We start from the raw sequence: 25872 nt of genomic DNA on the forward strand, positions 1-25872 counted from the left end.
GCGTGGGTTTGTATGAAGTTAAGCGGTGCTAATGTACAGTTAAATGTACAGGCGCTTACACCGTGTAGGCTTCACTTACCAGTGCACAAATGTGTTTAGCTGTAATATTGCAGCAATGCTGAAACCTGCTAAGCAGGGCTCAGCCTTGGTAACCACTGCTCACATCCCATTCTGATACCATAGCAGGGTAATGACATCTGTAATAAGTGTATGAAATGCCATGTACATAACATGGGTCTATGTGCTGTCATTACAGTAGCAAGGGATGTGAGTCTCCTGTCTGGGACACTTGAGTATATATGACTTGTACAACACTCTTATCCATGTGAGTGTGTTACATACTATGGTAGTATCTCAGGTTATATGCAGTCACACTGGCATGTAGTGTATCATTACGTTACTACTGTTGACAGTGCTTTCCCAAGCAAGAGTAGATTGCTAATTGTAGTGCTAGAAACAAACACCCCTGCATGCATAGATGGACTTTGAGTCCTCACTGTCATGTTCCTGGTGTGTGAGCTGTGTCACATTATATATTTCCTACTGGGTAATGATCTGACATGGAAAATAACTGTAGACTACTGTCTGTATAGCACATGTCAGTGAGGGCTGCCATCATGTAGTAATGGCATACCTATCAGTGTCAGATGTCTATCTGTCAACACATTCATCCTTCTGCATAGCTAGTTGGTGAGCTGATGTCTGTCAGTCCCTGTACAGATGTGCAGATGTCAGGTATCCATCTTGGATAAGTACAGGCAATCTATGCTTAACTGACACTGATATGTCTGCCAAGCTGTGTTATAACTGGCACAGATAGGACTCAACACCCTGTATGCACCACATGCCATGGATACCTCCACTACACTACCACAGTCAACATATCATGCTTGGGTACAGATCTCCAAGACAGATACTAACCATGTTATGTAATACATGTTGCACACATGTCAACTGGAGCACCTCACTGGCCATTTGCAGGAAGCACCCAGAGGATTGGCTGATACATGTCACTTTCACCCTGAGGGTCAACACAGTGGTGTCTGTAGATGGATGGCCTGCTGGCACATGGCGGGTGGCGTGATACCACTGAACACACATCCCCTACACTTCCCATCTCTCCATGAACAATAGCCAGGTACACACCTATGAACATCTGCACCAATGCACCCCAGTACTGACAAATGTGTACGTGTGCATTACTGAGGGATATCAGTGTCTGTGTGTTAGTAGATCTGTAGCTGGGATACCCTGAGGCCCTTCACACCCACCGCACCACCCATTGCCATAGTTAGATGTGGCAGCTGCTGTACCAGACATTACATGTACTTTGTTATGCTCCTCTCACTAAGGGCTACCTGGGCCTTGCAGTACCAGTACAACACTGTTGTACAAATGGGTTAATAGGTATGGGATACCCACTGAGTTCTGGCAAGTGTGTGTGTGTGTGTGTGTGCATGTGTGTATATACGTAGGTACAGCATTCCAAGGTCACATACTTGTATTACAATATGTATTACCAAACAGTATTATGAAGAGTGATGTTGCTGCTCATAGGAGAGGCATGACAATGCATCACCCTACTATGCCTGTTGCATGAGCATTACATGCATATCCCAGTAATAGCACTCTTGGGATGGACAAGGGGTTGCATTGCAATCCTGGTCAATGTGTGATGGTGGGTATGTCAGAGTGTCATCATGGGTTCCAGTGTGTACAATATCCACAGTGGGGTGTGGGTGCTGGGTATACTGTCATTACACCATGGTACCTCCGGTACATGTCTCATGTACCACTGTATGGGCACCACTGTCACCATCAGCCACACAGGTAACTGATATCACTATCCAGCCCTGTTATGCATGTGCTGTGTGCAGCCTACCTGTAACACACTGGACACACTGACAAGGTAGTTAGCACTGATAGGCCCAGGTCTCGTGGATGTGTGTCTGACTGTTATGTTTGTTAATGTGTATATGATGGTATGTGACACTATGTGTTGTCCATATACAACCATTACATCCCCCATTACCATACTGTACATGCCTGGGGATGTTCTGCATGTAACATGTAAACTGGAACACACATCATCCTAAATGCTGTGTGGTGTGTGCAATTAAAGCCACACACATCAGTAGCACTACATACCTAGGTAGGGGTCTAGTCCCAGTGTTGCCAAGTAAGAGTGTGCATGTATGTGGAGGGATCTACTTCAGGTTGCTGAATATACATGTCCCAGGGGGTCATATGTCCATGTGGCACAGGCAATAACTGCTATGCAGACCTATGACACGTGTTCAACTGTACCCAGGATATGGCACAGCCATGGTGTCACCACAGTGTCATACCCCTTGTGAGATATAACAGCAGACCATCCTTCTGCTGACACATGGACAACTACAACACAAATGGATAACATTATGGAGACCACAATTACTCAGTGTTACTAACAGCTATAATGCATCATGGCTGGACAGCTACACTACCTGACATTTAAGCATTAAACATCACTGCTGACAACATGTTACACAACAGTACATTGGTACACTGCAGTACAGTTACTGTGTCCATTAGAACCATGTTAGCCTGTCCCTGCATTGATGTTATGGATGACAGGGATTTGGCACAGGTATCATCACATGCACAGGGTGTGTTGTTGGTTTGCCAGAAACCTAGGGTGGGCCATACGTCTGACACCATGTGTGTGAGTGAGGGATTTAAGTTACTGATATGGCCATGGTGATTTGGTGTGTGTAGGTATGGGGTTGACCTAGGCATGTTTGTATTGTGTGTGTGTATGCATGCACACAGTTCTGCCATGTGGCTGCCCTATACAGGTGTTTGTTGGACAGCTGCAGACCATACCTGGCAGGCTGTGCAGTTCACTGCCTCTGGCCATGGACATAAGAACTGTACCTGCTAGGAGTTCCACGGGCACGCCCAGGTACAAGCCTTGATATGCTACTCTCCCCTCATGATGACATATGTCCGCTGGAACCAGGTCCTTCCTGGGACTGGCCAGGGCCACATGCATGTGGCCTGCTGTGGAGTGGTGTAGACAGTGCCCCCTGCAGTGCTGGGGCTGGTACTGCCACTACAGGAGTGGCTTGGTGTCCTTGCACTTCCACATCGACCGCCAGATGTTGGTGTTGCTGGCCTATGTCCACATGGCTGTCACACCAGTCCCACCACATGCTCTAGCACGGACAATCCATGGTTGAGGAGGCCCACCATCTCACCCCACCATCTATCCATGACCTCTGTATAATAATGGAGGGCACCTGCAAGATCACGGATGTTGTCACTTACAGCTGAAAAAGCAGCCCTCTGCAGCCTCAGACCCTGTTGGGTGTACCATTCCATAAGTGCCTGAGACTCCATGACAGCCTGAAACATGTGTCTGGTGGTACCAGATGTGGCACTTCTGCCAGAGACATGATGACCAGCGGCCCTCCCACAAGCAGCCTTTTACATCTGCCTATGTGGTACCGTGCCGGAGATCTGGATATGGCAGCCACAGATGCCACACTGTCCTGTGCACTGCCAGCAACCACCAACTGTCCCTCTGCTATGGCCACTGTTGATGGGGTATTTATAGGCACTTGACTGTGTGCAGGGATGGGGTGGATAGCAAGGGGATGTCAAATGATGGCACAGTTTCTGCCTCTGACAACCCCGTCTGTGCATCAACACACCTATCATCATTTTCAGTGTCTGTATGGACACCAACATCAGATTGCATGCAGGAGGGACCCTGACCCACCGCGCCACCTGTGAGGGGAAAACAAGAAATGCACTTTAAGACCTTTACCTCATTGCCTAACAGTACACACACGCACACACACACACACACACACACACACACACACACACACACACACACACACACACACACACACATGCACACACACACACACACTGACATTCCACCATAATACCTACCTGTTCCTCAGTTTACAGACTGTCCCAAGTTTATTCTCTTAAGTTCCTCATCCAGCATCACACTTGGAAACCTACACTCATTAATACCAATCATTAACGTGTCATTCTTCTAATTGCCTAGGCAAGTGACCACAAAACATGACCTGTTACTCCATTACCTCTTTGGCTTGATTGGAGTCAGTTTTACAAGGACTCAATGCTGTTATCCAGTGTTGATCCTGGGTTGGTTCAGACATCGTGAGCATGGCCCCGTGTTAGTGGCTACTACAGTCACTCAACAATGTCATGCACTGGAGTGTCTTACATAACAATTGCTCAGTGGATGCAAGATCTGTTGCTCTATTAACTTATTATGTGGACAACAGTAATATTTGGTTACACTCACTGGTGTTGTCTAGTAATTCCCCAATGCATCTGTAGTGCTGCATACGTGGGTATTCTTTCACCTGTCTGCTGAATGCTGTTTTAACAGCATATCTGGTGTCTAGTTTCCCTCCCAATGCATGTTGCATGCTACAGATCTTATTATACTATCAGCTGTCCTGAGATTACATATCAGACAAGTAATCTTGGTGTCTCATGTGTCAGTCCATGTCCATGTACTACACAATTCCATAGGGAATTTGAGACATATGAACAACCGCACATTCACACATGTGCATACATGGACACACACACAAACACACACACATACACACACATCCTACATGCATCAACCTCCCTCCACTCCACCAGATTCCACTTATAGACAGAAGAACACCCCCAACCCCCCCCGCACACACACTGACAGGGTCGGTTGCACGAAGATATTACACACAGACCTCCGATTAACCATCTCTCAACATGCATAACATATGGTACTCAACAGCATGCAGTGCAGCTATAGTCAATCCATGCTAGCAACAGTATACATGTGTGTGGTGCATGGGTTGTGATAGTAGGTGATGCCTCTTCCCCTGGAAAACATTGCACCCATGTACACAGTATTGCTGTGCACCTGTTCAGCACTCTGCCATGTACTGTGCACCATACCTCACAAGTGTACACACCATTGCTGAATGTGTATTACTGTGTCAGTTATGTCTGCTGTGCTGCTCACAGCCTCTATGTGATTGTCTGACACATACCTGGGATGATATGTGGATAGATGTCATTTGTGAATGCCTGCTGTCTGATTTACAGATGTCATCATCAGTGGTGCATGTATGAGCAATATGTTACAATTACACTGACAACCGTAAACCCTTACCATGGCTATGGGGAGTGAACACACTCTTATTGATATGATGCCCTCTTCCTTGATATGCCATGGGGCCACATTACTGTATATGTTAACATTACATGAGCCTGATATGTGACATGTGTACTGTACAATCAAATGTAGTGTCAAACAAACGTGTTAGTTGCACTGATGCTGATTGAGATGCATACACTTCGTGGATGCATATGTGTGCATGCCCTTATCATGATGGTTTGTTGCACCTACTGTTATGTGTACTACAGCAGTCACTATTCCTGGCAGGGGTATATTAGCATGGGCCATCTGCATTATCCATTATATGGTCAGTCTGCCCTACACTTGTCCCCCAACTCTGTATGATTTCAAGGTCAACTCGTGCACATCCAATGGATTTCGCACAATGCCGTCACTATTGCTGTGGAGTCAGGGTTATGTCTGCCACAGTTCTTGACCCTGACTGTGTGCAGATACAGCCATTCATAGCATCCTGTGGTTCCCTGCTGCAGTGCACTGTTGTGTCATGATGACACCCCCTCCCTACCTTCAGCCTTTTTGTAGATGCTTGACAACTATGGCCTACACATGTGTGTCAGTTTGCAGTGTCCCAAACACTGAACACCATGTGTAACAGCCTAGTCCCAGCTAATGAATGGCAAACATACAGGTGTACACTGGCACTGGCACAGTACAGATGTGGATGGTGGGCTTGAGGTGGTGTGAGGTTTTGGTTGTGTAGTACATGTATCGTACATGATACTGTCTGTAGGTTTCCAAAGTGGTCCTGGTACACCAGTGTTATGCATATGCTACCTGTAGAGAGGCCTGGCTGATGTTTCCTGTAGTACAACTGTCACATCTGATTACCCTAACCCATGGGCCACACATTTGCAGAGTCCAGGCAATCGCTGACACGGGTACTGTACAGCCAGTACTTGCTAGACATTCCTGCAATCCCCTCAGTGTTGTGGCATGTTACTAGGCAGCCTGCATGACCAGTTTGCTACATGTGACATCATCTGTCTTGGATGGCCATTTGTTTATTTCCTACATTATTCCTGTCCCATACATCCTCGACACATACATTACTGCCTGTACTGTTTGCCATGGTATATGCAATGGTGAGGTATGGCTACATGTCCAGCTCATGAGTGCTAACTGTTGGGTAAGGGGCCCACACCATGACATGAAAGATGTGTGCAAGCCAAAGCTGCCTCTGTTGCAGGTAAGTGTGCACATTTGATGGCCAATCATCTTGGACAGCAGACCAATTCTTGGTGTGACATTGGGGACGTGTACTTGCCAGAAGGTGCATTTCCATGACAAATACATGCAGTCAGTACCTCAACAGCTACTTCCACTATATTTTATCTGGAGTGGGTACAAACATATGCTTTCAGTATTTGTGAAGGTATGTATTCCCCATATTTGCTACCCTGGCATACGATTCTATATTACACAATCATTGCTCATGTTAGGACCACATTGCAGGTTTAAGAGTTGTGGACCGCAGTATTATAATATGTCGTAGTGGAGATCTGTAACAGTTGCCATTGTAATACTGGTATATACACTGTTGTAGCACTGTATAAGGGTGATTTTTCACACATGTCCCCACTGTAGGCCATTTGTCCCACCATTATGTTCATCTCTGTGCACACATTATGCATTGACAGGATGTTAGTTATACTGCAGGAGTCTGACATACTCTTCAGATACATCATCATGGTGACCACTGTGATGCAGTGTAGTTAACAGCAACAATACGTGAACATATATGGCATGCATTATGAGTAGGTGTGTTAAATGTGTGCATGGAATATACCATAGTCATAACATGACCGTTGTATTGGCAAACATGAACAAAAAACATACTCACCAGCTACAGGCTGCTGCCTTGAAGGTATACCAGAGAGACCTATATAACTGTGTAAAAGATGTGATGTCAGTAGCCACAGCTGTGGCATTGATACAGGGTGGGTGCAGCATTACAGTACATCAACAGTACAAGCCCACAATACTACAGCTTATGCACATCTGTTTATTACTACTATGCAGCAACATACTATATATATATGTTATCTCACAAATGCATGGTCTAACTGTACAGATGCGGATGGATACGCAACAGTGGTCTACTGATGTGCCCTGTAGCTACCTGCATGCTCCTCTGCTATTGTGTGGGTAGCACCCACCCCCACTATGATCTCCACCAGGTGTGTGTATGGGTGGGCAGATGCCCCGAGGCTGGCAAGGAGCAACTCAACATGTGTCAGGGGGGATAGATGGCATGATCCCCCCCCTTTTGTGAGGTGAACCCCACTGACTGCAGCAGCATGCCGACGGGCATTGCGAAGTAGGTCAGTGCAATGATGCCGTACTTCCTCATAACTGCGGTTATGCAGGCTGACATCATTTATCCTGTGGACAAGATCGTTCCACAGGGCCGTCTGCTCTTGCTGTTCATGGGCTGCACCAGGTGTGTGATGATGACCTCATTCTCATCTGGTGTATAAACAGGAAGTCTCTCATGTGACATCTTGCCTGAAACACATAAAGATGGAAACAGATCCGAGTAACTCATACAGCAAGGTTATCATAGTTCTTAATAAAAATCTCTGTTCCCCCCCACCATATCTGCAACAACAATCTGATCACACAACTCAATAGGTTTGTCTACAGAATACCTACCATTGGGACATATATCATATTGGACCACACTTTGTGCTATGTGTCTGTAGCCATGCTCCCTGTGGGGACAATATCATTGCTGGCTTGTTACGGACAATGTCACTAGCATGCCATTGTAAGGGGCACTATGATTCCATATATGCACGTGGTCTGTTTGTTATGTGATTGCTGCACATCTGTTGTTTTGTGTTATTGGGGATATCTATGCATGCTGTTGGACATGATCCAGGAATGTGTGGACTATTGCTACCCAGATATGTTCTATAACAGTGACACAATAGCATGTTTAGGAAAGAGTTGCCAGCAGAACCACCTCTCCCACCTCATCCGGCCATATTACCAAGCCACATCACATGTGGGAGACACCCTGAGGCCTCCTCATCTACTGGTCCTGCACTACCTTCAGATGGAACCACCTCAGAGGATGGTGTGTGCCCGGGATCACAATCAAACATGATCTTGTCACCCGAGGTCAGGTTCTGGGTCTGGTGCATAGGGAGCTCCACAGAGACTTGGGGGATGTGCTACAGCACCTTGAGGCCCTCAGTACACACTCACAGGGTCCACATGCTCTTCTTGCTCAGCCTCCAGACCAGGAACATTCAGGGCCATGAGGCTGATGTTGTGACTAGCCATGGGAGGGGGCCTTGTTCCCATTGTTTAAGTATGAGGGCTCATGAGGCTTCCACATCACAGACGGCACTCCCCATCCAGAATGTTTACCCACCACATGTCATATACTGCACCGGCAGGCTGTCTTCTCCATCTTCCAACCCAACCCACCTCCACAAATATACCTTCTATCCTTCCCCAAATTCCCAATCACACCTTCACAAACAAGGGCAATGTGTTCCCAACATGGAGTTCAAAAGTGACATAACAGTCCATGTAGCACACAATTACTGCTGTATATATATGTGTGTGTATTGATATGTGTGATGTTCCCTCACACATAGCATGCAGCACTGTGATGCAAAAACTAGGGGATATGTATTTATATACATATGTGTGTACGTGTTTGTATATATGTAGACACACACACACACACACACACATACACACACACATATATATACACATATATATACCTATATATGTATATATATATATATATATATATATATAGTTATGTATGGGGTGCATTCAGACATCAGGTCCACACTCTCTAACTCTCCTTCCTGCACAGCTGCACTGTTCTGCCTTGCTACAACACAGACAGGTGCCACATGTGGGCACAGCCTAACATTAGGGGGGGTATATAGGGACAGATTGCAGGTAAGCCTATTACACACCTATGGCATTTCTGCATGCTACATTACACATTAACTTGACTGTTCTGCAAGTGTTGGGCTCTGGAACCAACGTGTCCATCATAATGACATTACTTCCACCAGCAGCTATTGGCCACACTAATATACATGTTTCGCATTACACAACACACACTATGATAGCTTACATCTTGTCAGTCAGTACTGATCTGCACAGTTGATGGGTATGGCCCACTACCCACAGGGACAGACACTATTGTCCATAGCAGTTGTTCAGCTGGACATCATTACAACAATAACACCTGATGGCACATATAAATCATTCCAAATCATCTATCTCATTATTATGGACCAAGTACTACATTCAATTACATGCATATATACTTCACAAACCTGTTGTGGGAATGAAGTCTGTTCTGCATAGTTTGCTGGATGTATGTTTTTTTTTTCTGTTGTGTTTTTTTTTTTGTTTGTTTTTTTTGTTTTTTGTTTTGGCTTTGGATTTCTCTCTCTCTCTCTCTCTAGCTCGGCCTCTCTCCAGTAAATGGATTGAGCTGCTTTGAATAAATTGCAGCATGAATTTTGTAGGTGATACACATGATCATGTGATGGCCTCTGCACCAAACAGTGCCCTCCACCTTCTACCTGCATGCAGCATGCTTTGTAGTACTTCCAATTACCACTGTCATGGCAACCACTACTATAAATCCCTACATTATGTGGGTGTGGTCCCTTTACTTTTCCTCTATGGAGGACATACTTCCTGTGTGAGGGCAGCAGTGTTACAGACAGCAGGTATCAATACCTATTACAAGAGGATTTCCAGACTCAGGCCAGCTACATATGTGTATAAAGTTCCAGAACTACAGACAGTGTGAGTAGTGTTGTTATATGCATTGTATAGCACCAGTGTTACAGGGTTTGTGTGTACAAATTAGTTTAACATGGAATGCAGTCTGTCTGTATAGCTCTTAACTGTGGGCCTACCCACGTGATGGCCAGAGGTGTGCCTGTTATGTTTTTTCTGTCCACCACACAGGTCTTGTGTCAGATATATCACTGGCATTGTGTGTGTTGAGTGCTATCAGTACATGGCTACATCCATTTGTGTGTCTGACTTCATATTCCCAAAAAAAAGAGTATGTTGCAGACTATCCTGTAACACCAGCAACTTACTCAGTGTATGTAACACTACTTCACATATGGGCCTGTGTTCCGGACTCTGTCCTCCACCTACATACTAGGCTTTGCCCATATGACATGCAGCAAAGGGTTGTTATGCAGTGGCCTGTGATTATGTCATGCTGCCATTCCTGACATCATTCCAGTGCTGTTGTGGCCCCCACACATATTGTGGGATAGGGTCCATGTATATTTGTGCTTCAGCTGCACAAAACATGCTTGCCTTTCTGCAGTCCAGAGGTCAGTGTATGTAACAGTGTTATATGCCCCTGTACGTAAGTCTATGGGGAGGGCTATGCACCATATATAACCTAGGCTGCTACAACACGTGAGAGATATCAGTAGTAAGCCACCTTAAGGTATATGGCTGTGCATTACCATACATTTCACCTTGGAAACATTGGTGGCCTAGTGTTTACTGCCATATAGACTGTTCTGTTTGTCAGTGTGATTGTGATGTTTTCAGTTATGCATTGTTATGTAACAGATACATCCCATTGTGTCAGCTTAAGTCATTTCCCCTAGGGATTGATTACAGAGTGTAATTAGAGGCTGCTGGACTATACATCTGCATTACTTACTGTTGATTGATTGTTATCCTCTGGCCCAGTCTGTCTTTATTGTTGTATTAGTTGAAGGCATTGACCTGGACAACATATGTTATGCTTTCGGGTTACTGTATAAAATGATCTGATTGAGAGTTACATTAATCAGTTGGTATGTATTTCAAAGTCTTAGCTATATGACATGGCATATACAACTGCAACAGTACACAAATAAAACTTTGTTATGCATGCAAACCTGTGTGTGGTGTCATATCCTTTGACTTTTCTGTGGGTATATGTTTCAGGCAACAATTGACTTTTGTACGAGTGACTCGTACACTGTCCATTTGAAAAGGTGGCAACTTTAGGAATACTGGCTGTTCAATATGCTGTGCACCCTCTAAATTTGTATCTTCCTAATACATATCTATGTGTGTATGTGTGTAGTGTGTAGTTACATATATATATATATATATATATATATATATATATATATATATATATATATATATATATATGCACATTCCCTATGGTAGCCAGACTGTTCTGCATGATATGTTATTGATACCATCCTGACATCATACAGGTGGGATAGATTACTGTTATCGTCTTATGGCCATGTTGTATAGGGTCCTGGATATGAGACTTGCAACAGTTGGTATTGTGCTGCAGGGCAGATCTGTTTAGCTGTTGGGGAGGGGTGCTATCAATCCTTACAAGACATATTTATCTTGGGCCCCCTCACCCTCATTAACGGTGCCTTTGGTCATATATGTATTTGTTATGTTTTCTTTTATATCTATAGATATATATCTGTATATACATACATATATATATATATATATATATATATATATATATATATATATATATATATATATATGTAGATGTATGCATATATGTATATATATATATATATGTAGATGTATGCATATATGTATATATATATATATATATATAAATATATATATATACATATATATATATATATATACACACACACACACACACACACACACACACACACATATATATATATATATATATATATATATATATATATATATATATATATATATATATTTATATATGCACACCACACACACACATACATCTACATGTGAAGATACATTTCATGTACTGCTGAATGACTGTGCTGGATGATATGCCTGCGAAAACAACAGGATTATGTATAGCAGACATGAATTAGTGGTAAATTGCTATGGGTTTAAGCCTTGCAAAGGCTGTTTATTTTTTTGTTGGGCGGAACAAGAGCCGTTGGATACAGAGTGATTAAGGCACTTTTAAGCAGTTGTAAGTGGGTTTGCTGGGTTTTTCATGGAGGTAAGCACTGCTAACTTCTGATTACAGTTTCTTATACTGATTTAGCTTCTCAATTGCTTAACTTGTGTAGGCATTCCTTACCCCCACTCAAAAAAACTTAAAGCCACTTACTGCTGCCTAAAAGTGCTTACTCCCACTTACTCTCGTGCTAATTTCTTTAAAAGAAATGAGAAAAGGTTGATAGGAAAGTGGTGAGAAAGGGGCACAAAGAGTGAAAGACAGTATGGAAAATAGCTAGGGTGTGCAGGATAGGTGTAGGGAAGGTCCATAGCTGTCCATTTCTTCTACAGCAACAGCTGTGCATATACACTAATTTGGAGGTAGATTTGGACACTCATACCTCTGAGAGAGGGGTGAGGACAATAATAATATGTTGTGAATCCAGTTAGACCAGATTACATGTATCCAGTGGGCATGTGTGTGAAATGGACAGCTATGTATGGGGCAATATTTTTTGGGGGGGAACAGATTGCCCTTTTTTTTAAGGTGAGAGTGGGATGTTGGGGAGGGATAGGTATATTTGGGGAGGTAGGTTGGGTAGGATAACAGACAAGACAGACAAGACAGCATACAGGGGTGGTATATGTCACATGTGTGGGGTAAACACCTTTGATGGGGAGGGGTGTTTGGACATTGAAAGCCCATGAGCCCCTTAGTGGAAACAGTGGAACTGAGGTCTCCACCCATGGGCAGTCACCACTGCAGCTTCACGGCCCCAATGGTGGCTGTGCTGAGGGCTGAGTAGGAGGGCCAGGCTGACCCTCTAGTTGTACCACTTGGCCCTCAAGCTGGCATAACACATCTCCAAACTCCCTGCGGAGGTCGCTATGTACCAGACCCTGGACCTGGCGACGGGTGACAGTGTCCTGTCTGCCCCATCCCCTGAAGCGGTTTCACCCAAAGGTGGTGCAGTACCAGCAGACGAGGAGGTCACGGGGTGGGCTCCAGATGTGCTGGTGCCCGGTGCCACTGCCAGATGAGGTGGGAGAGTTGGGTCCACTGGGACCGATCTTCCCAAATGTGCTATGGTGTTTCAATTTTACAACATATGTGGATTAGTAATAGCCAACACATTCCAGGATTAGGTATAACAGAATGCATAGATATTCCCATTAACCTGAAACACCAGATATGGAACAGATGCATAGCAAACAGAACACATGCATATATGGAAGCACAGTGGCCATTACAACAGCATGCAGGTACATTGATGGCAGCATGCCACCAATGTGGGAGTATTTCAACATGGCACATGAATAGAAATTATTTTAAATATTTATCAAATAATAGGACATATGTCCCAACAGTAGATTTAATAGAGCACATACCGACTAAGCTGTGTATTTAGTTTATTGTTACAGATATGGTGGGCAAGAGAGAAAGATGTCAATTAACAACTTGTATATCCCTGTAGTTCTCATTACGTTTCTAGTCAGTGCTGTAATCTGTACCTTACAGGTATTATTACACTACCCTATGGCCTTAGTTTATACAGTGGTATGAATGTAAACAACTATATACATGAACTAAATTTTACTTGCAGTAGATACCTCTTACCTGGTATACCTGTGGAGGTATTGTTTGTTAACACTACCTGACTTTTTCTACACATATTCCCAGATTCCAAGTTGATGTTATGCACATACCTGTTCATATCTTATTGCGCACACTCTGGGTATGTCTTGACAACATGCAGGTGAACTCGGGACATATTTTGACTAGTGCCCTCATAAACCTTTGGTGAGTTGTACAATGACAGGTTTGCTTTCATAGACATTTTCCAAATATGTACAGGCCTGACAGTCAGTTATATGACATTAAATGCTGCCTACATGTCAGAGATTAGCAAGCTGATATGCCAGGGGTACAGGGTAACAACCAGCAGATATGGGCCAATTAACTGGACATTTTGGACAAATCTATACACTTGTGGGGCATGATGCTGCATACAAGTTATTACCACTCTCAGGATTCGAACCATGGCTGTGTCTGCTAAAACTAAAACAGTGCACATCACAGTTGAGTGTGCTATACAGATATTGATGTGTATCTCTTCTCTAACGGCTGTCTATATGTCTCCCGTGGTTTTACAATCTGACCTTGTAATTACAACACTCTTATACAAAGTTTACTAGACAGTTTTGTTATGTAGCACAGTGTGGATGACAGTGATGAGTAATACCTTATTATTCAGAGCATCTGCAACACTAATAATGCCATACAATACCAGAGTAAACAGTACCAGTCCAGGATTTCAATCTTTTATTTCTAGGGACAGTTTTCTTATCTGACAGACCTGTGGGAGGATTGTTTGTTAACACTACCTGAATGTTTCTGCACATATTACTAGATTCCACATTATAATTATGCACATACATCTCACTCTGTTACTGCACACACTCTGAATACAGCTTCACAACATGGGGGTGGAGATGTGACATACTTTGCTTAATACTCTCATAACATTTTGGGGAGTTGCTAGAATGACAGGTTTGTTCTTATAGATGTCTGACAATACTTTGTATGTCATTATTTGCTGCCTAAATGTCTGGGATCATCCCACTGATTTGCCAGGGGGAGAGGATGACAGGCAGCGGATATGGGCCAATTAACTGGACATTCTGGGCATATCTGTACAGTTGTGAGCTATGATTCTGCCTACATCTTACTACCACTCCCAGGATTTGAACCATGGCTGTGTGTGCTAAAAATACAACAATTCAAGTCTCAGTTGAGTGTGTTATCTGGATTATGTTGTTTATCATTTCACTGTTTTCTAAGTGTCTCTCAGATATACAATATGACCTCTTGTGATTACAACAGTCATATAAGGACATTCCTACTCATTTTATTTATGTAGCACAGTGTAGTTAACAGTGTTTAATAGAACAGTACTATTAAGAGATTGCAACACTACATTATCATATGATACCAGAGTAAACACAGGCAGTAAAGCAGTTAGACCTTTATTGTCAGGCTGTTAACCTTTTATTTACATATAACCTATATGAGACTCTTCCTACCATATTGTCTGGTGTATTCAGTACATGCCTTAAACAATACAGGTTTTATACTGGCAATTAACTTTCTACTACATTAAGATTTATTTCTTTTGACAGTACATGCAAGAGTATTACTAACCTGCCTTGTGATGCAATCTCTGCAATCTACAGGCATGGGCTTCCTGGTTCACAGCCCGCTCGTCTGTCGCTGTCAAAGACATTAGAGGAATATTTAGCCATAACTATCCATAATATACATGAGCTGTCAATTATTAAACAGGTAGTGGACTGATACTTACAGTCAGCTGGGACAGCCCCCGTCTGCCTAGCCTCTTGGATCCACTGATACAAGATCTCCCTCTTTCTCTGCTTCAAGTTGGCATAATGATGCCAGACCTGCTCACAAGTTTGAGGTATGCCAGTGGCACTAGTGAGGTCATGGGCAAGATGATCCCAGGCTTCTGCTTTATACTGGGAACCCTGGTACTGGCTCTGCAGCAATCTCTGGTCATGGTCTTTAACAAGAAGTCCTGCCATGAATTTGGGCTCCTGGATGCCCCAGCGCTGTGGCCAAAAGTGCACTCCTTCTCCCAAACTAGTCATAGTGCCTACAGGATGAAGCTGCAACCAGTTATGACACGTATTCCCACCTGTTGGGTTTGAATATGGCCAATTTCCCACACTTTGCTGTGATTGGACAGTTTTGAAAATGCTAAGCTATGGGCAAACCTGCTTACCTAAGATTGGCATTGCTTAAAGGGGTATACCAATGGGCAAACTGATTTAGCTGGCCTACACATTGCTTACACCTAGCACGCAGGGCTGTGCAAAGCTTAGCATTGCTTAATTTTTAATATGCATACTATTTGCTGTTTGGCATTGATTTATTATTCATTATATGTTATATATGTGTTTGGTATCCATGATTCATGTATACGTACACTGTATGGGGTCCTTGTATTTATTAGAGGATTTCAGCACTTTATTACAATGAGACCTCACATATGGACTTTATGCAGTACTCCAGTTCACATATTTATGTTATGTAGTAGGTTATATAACATAAAACTGTATATATATTCCTTTCACATGTTAAGTTTAATATTCCTATAGTGAGGATCTGTTTGGTGATACCTCAATCAGTTATGAAAATAAAATTGCCAAAGATTCCAAAGACAACCACAATGCCTTCTATAGCTATGCCAAGAATCTAAATGGCAATGCTCAGATCTGCTCTGAGCTACAACAGAAGAGCATTAAATATACTGAACCCAAAGATACTGCCAATATCCTGGCAGATCAATTAAGTGCAAATTTCACCCCCCCCCTCTCACCCCCCTAAAGGGCCCATCTCAATACCGAAAGTTTGCCAAAGTCTGGTAATAACAGCCACACAGGTAAAAAACACATTCTCCAAAGCTAAGAATACAGCATCCATAGGACCAGACAACATCCCAGGCTGTGTACTACATGAACTAAAAAATGAACTGGCACCTCACCTAAGTGTCATGTTTAATCATAGCCTCAACTCAGGCTCTGTGCCCACTGAGTGGTGCACAGCTACAGTTATCCCACTCCACAAGGGGGGATCCAACTTGGATCCCGGGAACTACCGCCACATCACTCTGATCAGCCTGATCTGCAAGGCCATGGAACTTATTACCATGGAGCTTAGAAACAAAGACATTGGCAACCTTCAAACACTGGACCCCACACAGTTTGGGTTCATGAAGGGATGATCTTGTCTCCTGAACCTGATTGACTTCTTTGAATCAGTCTCCAAAGGTGTGGACAAGGGTAAGGTGGTCCACACAGCCTGTCTGGATCTCACCAGGGCCTTTGACACCACCCCCCACTCTGGAATCATAGATAAACTTACTAAGTTGAGCATTAATCCCTATGTTAATTGATGGGTTGCCAACTGGCTTACTGACAGAACCCACACTGTAAAAGTACCCAACTCCAAATCCAGCTCCAGACAAGTGACAAGTGGACTACCTCAGGGTTCAGTCCTGGGACCGCTCTTGTTTGGCATCTACGTCTCTGAAGTGCAGGCCAACACTACGGGACTCTGGCTAACAAAGTTCACAGATGACTGCAAACTGGGAGCCATTACTGAATCCCCAAATGATGTGGATATTCTACAAAAGGGCCTTACAGAAACAGATGCTTGTTGCCAAAGCCATGGGCTCAAGCTCAATGCCAAGAAATGTATAATTATCCCCTTTGGGAAAAAAGATGTACCCATGAATTACCACATAGGTGGTTGCACACTAAACACTGAAAGTGTGATAAGAGACTTAGGGTCACAGGTGGACAGTGGTCTCACCTTCGATAACCACATCACTACAACAGTCAGGAAATCCTTCTATGTGGCACACCTTATCACTAAGGGCATTTCATCCAGAAAAAAGGAGGTCATTGTTCCACTGTACTCAGTCCTAATTAGATCTATTATAGAATACAACACCCTGTTTGGTATGTACCTCTCAAGACATCTGCAAACACTGGAAAGGCCGCAGAAATACCTCACTAAAAGAATCACAGGCCTAAAGCAGATGTCCTATGCTGACCATCTAAAAAAACTCCACCTATACTCTGTCACATATCGTCTACTCAAAGGCAATCTCTGCTTAACATACAAGGCCAAGTCAAACCCAAAGCTGTTGGACATGCTACACTTAAAGAAATCCCAATCCCTCAAAGACACACGCACCAGGGATCTAAACCTTGCCATCACAATGAACAAAACATGCCTGAAGGATAGGTTTCTGACCAAGAGACTCCTCAGACTCTGGAATAGAATGCCCATACATGTCAAGCAGAGTGCCTCTTTGGCCCTTGATGATTGGATGAGTGATAGGAAATTCACCCCAGGGATCATGTCAGTCGCCCTGCTAGACATGGGTCCAGGGAAGTAAATACTGTGGGAAGAAACAGACAGAAAATTGTTATGGCTAGGCTTGCATAGGCCCTAGGGCTGATAGCCTAGAACCAGACTATGAGCCTATGTACTTCTGTGATGGCTTACTGGTTAACTACTGAGACTATAGTGTACAGTGTCCTCGGTTCAAGACCTGCAAGGGCTGTTTATTTTGTTGCTGGGCAGAACAGTGGCTGTTGCATACAGAGTGATTAAGGTACTTTTAAGCAATTGTAAGCGGGTTTGCACTGGTTTGCATGATACTAAGCAATGCTAACTTCCGGTTAAATATGCTTACAGAGAGTTAGCTTCAATATTGCTTAACCTATGTGTGCATTACTTACCCCCACACAAATGGGCTTAAACCCACTTACTTCTGCTTAAATATGCTTACTCCTGCTTACTACTGCTTAAATATGCTTACTAATGCTTAATAGTGATTACTTCTGCTTGCCCCCACACTAATTTGGACAGAAATGTAAAATCATTCTTGGGAAGGTGGTGGATTTGGACACTCTATGGATTTTTCATTCATTACACATTATACCTTCAATTTGTATCCCTGATTCATGTGTACATATAATGTATAGGGCACTTGTGTTTATCTGTTGATTTTACACCATTATTACAATGACACCTCACATCTGCATTTAATGCAGTACTCCAGTTCACAAATATATGTTATTTAGTAGGTTATGCAGCAAAAAATATTGTTCATAAAGTGATTTGACATGGAAAGTGGAATGTACTGGAGTGAGACTTGAAACTGGGAATTATTGCTCGAAAGGTGAATTCTCTGACCACTACACTATTGCAGTACTGCTTAATTTGCCTATATCTTGATATTTATCTTCTTATGCCATTTAAGCTGCAGTATACATAGCTAAGCAATGGGCAAACCTGTGCACCTATGGTTAAATTTTATCTGTTTGATAAAAAGAATGAACTTGTTTATATTATTATATTTTAACCATTGCTCTTATAAACTTGGGGGGTGTTGCTGGGGGTATGCAACTCCCTATGAGAATTTTTTTTGCTCATTGTTATAGCTAAACTGCAGTTCTTGATTTCAGGGGCGTGTATATTGTGAGAGCTCTGCTCTCAGACATGCCCTCTGCACTCGTCCATACTCCTTGTCCATTTAGGAGCTCAGGCAGCGTGCCTTCATTAATATGCATGGCATGCTGCCATGCTGCTCCTAAATGGTCACTTCATTGCAGGACTAAGCTAGTCCTACATGGAAGATTACTGAATCCGAGGGATGGTTTGTCTGCCAATAATCAGAACCTCACAAATGGTACTAATGAGTATTTGGAATCTGGCAGTAAAACATACAGATAATGAAATGACAGTAACCAATTAAGAGAACAATGGTGACTGTAATTTTTATATTATCCCCCTTAAAGAAGATGGAAAAGATTAGCTATATATAATCATGATAAGAGACAATAAAGAATGGGAGTGATTTTCCAAAACCAAAGATGAGGATCAATCAGACAATGAAGGGTCATGCTTGGATTTTATTGTAGGCTACACCATAGTGATGGAGAACACAGATTTAAGGTACTTAATTATAGTTTTACTCAGATTACTTCCATGTAATTTGATTTATTTTGAAAAGGTTTTTCATTTGTTCTTGCCAGATGTTTTGATGAAGTAGATAATACTAAAGAAATGCAATTGTTTCAAGGAAGAGGAATCTTGAATGTTTCATGTTCAACATAGAAGGGCTTGATCATATTAGCAAAGATGAAATCCCTGTATGAAAAAACGTGTTTATCCCCAATCAAATCCTTTTTTAGCAGTTTTTGAAAATTTATGTGAAGTTGATTTATATGCCTTCACCAAGAAAGAAGTTATGAAGCATCTGAACAGGGGTGAAATAATACTTCTTAAATCTTCATATGTAAATAAGACAGTGCAGGTTATCCAACCTAATAAATGCAGGGTCATCATGCTTTTGGACTTTCAGGACTATGTAGGTACATTTTTTTAACATGTTATTAGATACATGAAAGTATGAACTTGTTTCTATGAATGGGATTGAAATTGCATATAAGCAAATTTGATGCTTTTATTACTGATTTAATAATGCATAGGATTATTTCTATTCAATTATGCAAGTTTTTGCAAATGCTTTACCTAGTACTACCAGGAATTCTTGGTATTCTTAAAGTACACAAATGTCTCATGACCATCCGCTTAGCCTCATTGTGACTTTCACCAAATATATTAATTTCAGATTAAAGACATTTTTAAGTAACAAACTTTCCCCCGGATTCAGCAAGCAGCCATGCAGGAATAAGTTATTCCTGCACAGCAGGGAATGTTCCTGTTCAGCACGGCAGCATGCCATTCATATGTATGAAGGCACGCTGCCATCTTGTAAAATGGACATGGTTCCATGTACAAGCACAGGGGGTGTGTCTGAGAGCAGAGCTCTCACATTACACACTCCCCCTGCAGTCCAGAATTGAAGTTTGGCAATTTAAAATGAGTGAGAATGCTTGTAACACCCCTAACCCATCAGGGTAAGAAGTCTGGACAAAGCCATAAGGGACAATCGTCCCTACCAAGCCAAAAGTCGGGAGAATAACAGATTTAGCATACATAGTGCACACCTCCCAACCCATCAGAGTAAGGAATGTGGACAAAGCCATAACGGACAATTGTCCTACAAAGCAGAAAGTTGATGGAATAACAGGTTCAGTATTAGCATGGATATTTTGAAGGGTACAAATAAAAAAACACAACAAATATTTTTTTTTTATATATACAATAAAGTTTAAGCATAGCTGCATGGGTGTGCCCGTTGCTTAGCTATGCTTTGCCCAGCTGAATTGGCATGATAAGTTAAAAAGCAATAGACATCCAGTGAAAAAAAAAGTGCAATAGTGTAGTGGTTAGAGTATATGACTTGTATTTAGTCATGCATGGTTCGAGCCTCAACAAAGCCATTTCCGTTTTGTATGTGTAAACATCAAAAAATTTAATTTTTTGCATATTTATGTAAGAAGTAACTGATTTTTCTCAGCCAGAGTAGTGTATTAGGCCCAGATATGAGGTGTCAGTGTAATAAAGTAGTGAAACCTCCATACAAACACAAGTGCCTTATACAGTATAGTCACACAAGAATAAATTAATCACAGCACATTGGGGGATGTCAGGGAAGGTAAATAAATCTATATTATGTAATAAATGATGAATAAATCCCATACAGGTGGTAGACCAATATAATAAAGCATAAGCAATGCTAAGCATTGCACAGCTATGTTGACCACATGGAAGCATTGTGTACATATGAATACTAAGCAATGGATAGCCCACCTAAGTGGATTTGCCCATTGGTAAGCAATGCTGACCTTGTCCCTTTAAGCACTGCCAACTTTAGCTAAGTAGGTTATCCCGTAGCTTAGCTTAGCTCAGCATTTCAAAACCATCTAATCATGGCAAAGGGCAGGAAATTTGGCCATATTTAAACCCCGCAGGCATTAATACAGCTCATAACTGGTTGTAGCTCTCCACTGTAGGCAGTATGGCAGGTGTTGGAGAGGGCATGTGCTTCCAGGCACAGTGCTGGGGCATACAGGAGTCCACGGTCATGGTAGGACTCCTGGTAAAAAAAAAATGACATGAGATTGCTGCAGGACTAGTACCAGGGTTCCCAATATAAAGTGGAAGCCTGTGAAAGTCTCGCCCATGATCTCACCAGTGCCACTGGTATCCCTCAGACTGATGAGCAGGTCCAGTACCACTATGCCAACTTGAAATGAAGGAAGATGGAGCTCTTGGAACAGTGGGTCCAAGAAGCAAGAGACAGGGGAGATGTTCCAGCAGTGTGTAAGTATTCATAGCAATAATTGTTTACCAAAGTCCAGCCTGTGTATGTGACGGATAGGTATGCATAAATGTTTCTTTATTTTCATTACAGCTGCAGGTGAGCGGGCTGTGAAGCAGGAAATCCATGCCAACAGATTTCAAAGGCTGTGTTGCGAGGCTGGAGAGTAACAATCCTGCTTGTAGTAGTCATACCAAATAAATATAAAGGAGTAAAATGTCACCTGAAACTATAAAAAATGTGTATGGTTTGTACTGAATAAACCAGACAATATGACTGTAATAGTCACATATAGGTCATATTTAAATAAAAATGTAACTGCCTGGCAATAAAGTTCTAAATCCTGGACTGGTTGTGTTTACTCTGGTATTGTATGGCCTCACATGTTGCATTCACGAAGATCTAGTATGTGAATAGTATTATTGTGTCAATTGTTTCTCACACTGTGCTACATAAAAATATGTCTAGGAATGTCTAAATAAGAATGTTGTAATTACACGATCAGATTGTACAACCAAGAGAGACTTAGACAAGAAAAACAAAAAGAAAAAAAAACAGCAATTTCTAAATAGCTCACACTGATGAATCACAAATTGTTGCATTTTTTAGCACACACAGTCATGGTTCAAATCCTGGGAGTGGCAGTATGCTGTATGCATAATTATACCACTCAACTGTACAGATTTGTGCAGAAGGTCCAGATTTTTGCTTCATATGTTTTACTTGTTCCTCTATTTTTCTGGCAAATCACTGGGATGATCTCAGGATTGTAGTCACTAAATAATGATATACATTTCAGTTTCAGACTTCAGATCCTTCAGAAAATGTATATTAAAACAAATCTTGTTACTCTAGCAACTGTCTAAAAGTTTATAAGAGCGATATTTAAAATATGTCCCTATTTGTACCCCCAGTTTGTCAAGCTTTCTACAGATTTTTTGCATTAAGAGGTTGAGGGGTATGTGCAGAATTATAACTAGGAATCTGGGAATATGTGTAGAAACAGTCAGGTAGTGTTAGAAAATATTCCCTCCACAGGTCTACCAGGTAAGAGAAGTAGAGTGTAGCTATAAGACAGATGAAGTATACACTGTGTACAAACATATCACTGCCCAAACCAAGGCCATAGGTTATTGTAATAATACCTGTAGAGTAATGATTACAGCAATGATCATTAAAGTTGTGAGTACTGCAAGGATATACAAGTTGTTAATTGACATCTCTCTCCACCCCACCACCATATCTGCAAAAATAATCTAACCACACAAATCAATGGGTATGTTTTGCACCAAACCTACTGTTGGGACATATGTCCTGTTGTTCAACAGATATTGAAATGTGTTTCTATTGATGCTCCATGTTGAAATACTATCATTGGTGGCCTGTTGCTATCAATGTAACCTGCATGCTGTTGTAATGGCCACTGTGGTTCCATATATGCATGTGTTCTGTTTGCTATGCAACTGTTCCAAATCTGTTGTTTTGGGTTATTGAGAATATCTATGCATGCTGTTATAAATAATCCTGGATTGTGTTGACTATTACTAACCCACATACATTCTAAAACTGTAACATCATAGTACATTTGGGAAGGCCGGTCCAAGCAGACCCACCTCTCCCACCTCATCTGGCACCTGGCCCCAGCACATGTGGGACCCACCTAAGACCTCCTTGTCAGCTAGTTCTGCACCACATTTGGGTGGAGCCACCTCAGGGGAATGGGGCTCGTCCCCCACAAGGAGTGAGAACGAACAGGATACTGTCATCCGAAGCAAGGTCCGGGGTTTGGTGTGTAGTGACTTCCAAAAGGAGTGTGGAGATCTGCTATGCCAGCTTGAGATCCATGTGGTGCAATTAGAGGGTCAGCCTGTCCGTCCTGCTCAGCCTCCAGCACAGCCACTTTGGGGCCATGAAGGTGCAATGGTGACTGCCCATGGGTGGGGAACTCAGTCCCACTGGTCCATTTGGGGGCTCATGGGCTTCCAATTTCCAAAGACCCCTCCCCATCCAAGTTGATTACCCCCACATGTGTCATATACCACCCCTGTATACTGTCTTGCCTGTCTTGTCTGTCTTCCTACCCAACCTACCTCCCCAAATATACCTACTATCCTTCCCCAACATCTCACTTTCACCTTTAAAAAAAAGGGCAATTGGTTCCCCCCAAAAAATATTGCCCCATACATAGCTGTCTATTTCACACACATGTCCACTGGACACATGTAATCTGGTCTAATTGGTATCACAACACATTATTGTTGTCCTCACCACTCTCTCAGGGGTTTGAGTGTCCAAATATACCTCCAAAATCAGTATATAAGCACAACTATTGCAGTAAAAGAAATGGACAGCTATGGACCTTCCCTACACTCATCCTGCACCTCCCTAACTACTTTCCCTATTGCCGTTCCCTCTGCATGCCCCCTTTTTCATCACTTTCCTATCACCCCTTTTTTCTTTTCTTTTAAAGAAATTAGTGAGGGGGTAATTGGTAGTAAGCACTTTTAAGCAGTAGTAAGCATGATTAAGCACTAAGTGATGCCTACACAGCTTAAGCACTTTCAGGCTAAATGTCTGTTAGTATATATAACCAGAAGTTAGGGTTGCTTAACACCTCGCAAACCCAAGCAAACCCACTTACAACTGCTTTAAACTGCCTTAATCACTATGCATCCAACAGCTCTTGTTGCTATCAGTGTAAAATGCATGCTGTTGTAATGGCCACTGTGGTTCCGTATATGCATGTGTTCTGTTTGCTATGCAACTGTTCCAAATCTGTTGTTTTGGGTTATTGGGAATATCTATGCATGCTGTTATAACTAATCCTGTATTGTGTTGACTATTACTAACCCACATACATTCTAAAACTGTAACATCATAGCACGTTTGGGAAGGCCGGTCCAAGCAGACCCACCTCTCCCACCTCATCTGGCACCTGGCCCCAGCACATGTGGGTCCCACCCAAGACCTCCTTGTCAGCTAGTTCTGCACCAGAATTGGGTGGAGCCACCTCAGGGGAATGGAGCTCACCCCCCAAGGAGTGAGCATGAACAGGATACTGCCATCTGAAGCAAGGTCCGGGGTTTGGTGTGTAGTGACTTCCGAAAGGAGTGTGGAGATCTGCTATGCCAGCTTGAGATCCATGTGGTGCAATTAGAGGGTCAGCCTGTCCCCCCTGCTCAGCCTCCAGCACAGCCACTTTGGGGCCATGAAGGTGCAGTGGTGACTGCCCATGGGTGGGGACCTCAATCCCACTGGTCCATTTGGGGCTCATGGGCTTCCAATTTCCAAACACCCCTCCCCGTCCAAGGTAATTACCCCCATATGTGTCATATATCACCCCTGTATACTGTCTTGTCTGTCTTGTCTGTCTTCCTACCCAACCTACCTCCACAAATATACCTACTATCCTTCCCCAACATCCCACTCCCACCTTTTTAAAAAAAAAGGGCAATTGGTTCCCTCCCAAAAAATATCGGCCCATACATAGCTGTCTATTTCACACACATGTCCACTGGACACATGTAATCTGGTCTAATTGGCATCACAACACATTATTGTTGTCCTCACCCCTCTCTCAGGGGTTTGAGTGTCCAAATATACCTCCAAAATCAGTATATATGCACAGCTGTTGCTGTAAAAGAAATGGACAGCTATGGACCTTCCCTACACTCATCCTGCACCTCCCTAACTACTTTCCCTATTGCCGTTCCCTCTGCATGCCCCCTTTTTCACCACTTTCCTATCACCCCTTTTTTCTTTTCTTTTAAAGAAATTAGTGAGGGGGTAAGTGGTAGTAAGCACTTTTAAGCAGTAGTAAGCATGATTAAGCACTAAGTGATGCCTATACAGATTAAGCACTTTCAGGCTAAATGTCTGTTAGCATATATAACCAGAAGT

This window comes from Protopterus annectens, chromosome 6.part0 (assembly GCF_019279795.1).
Source record: "Protopterus annectens isolate FY-2018-M chromosome 6.part0, PAN1.0, whole genome shotgun sequence".
NCBI classification, from domain to species: domain Eukaryota; kingdom Metazoa; phylum Chordata; order Ceratodontiformes; family Protopteridae; genus Protopterus; species Protopterus annectens.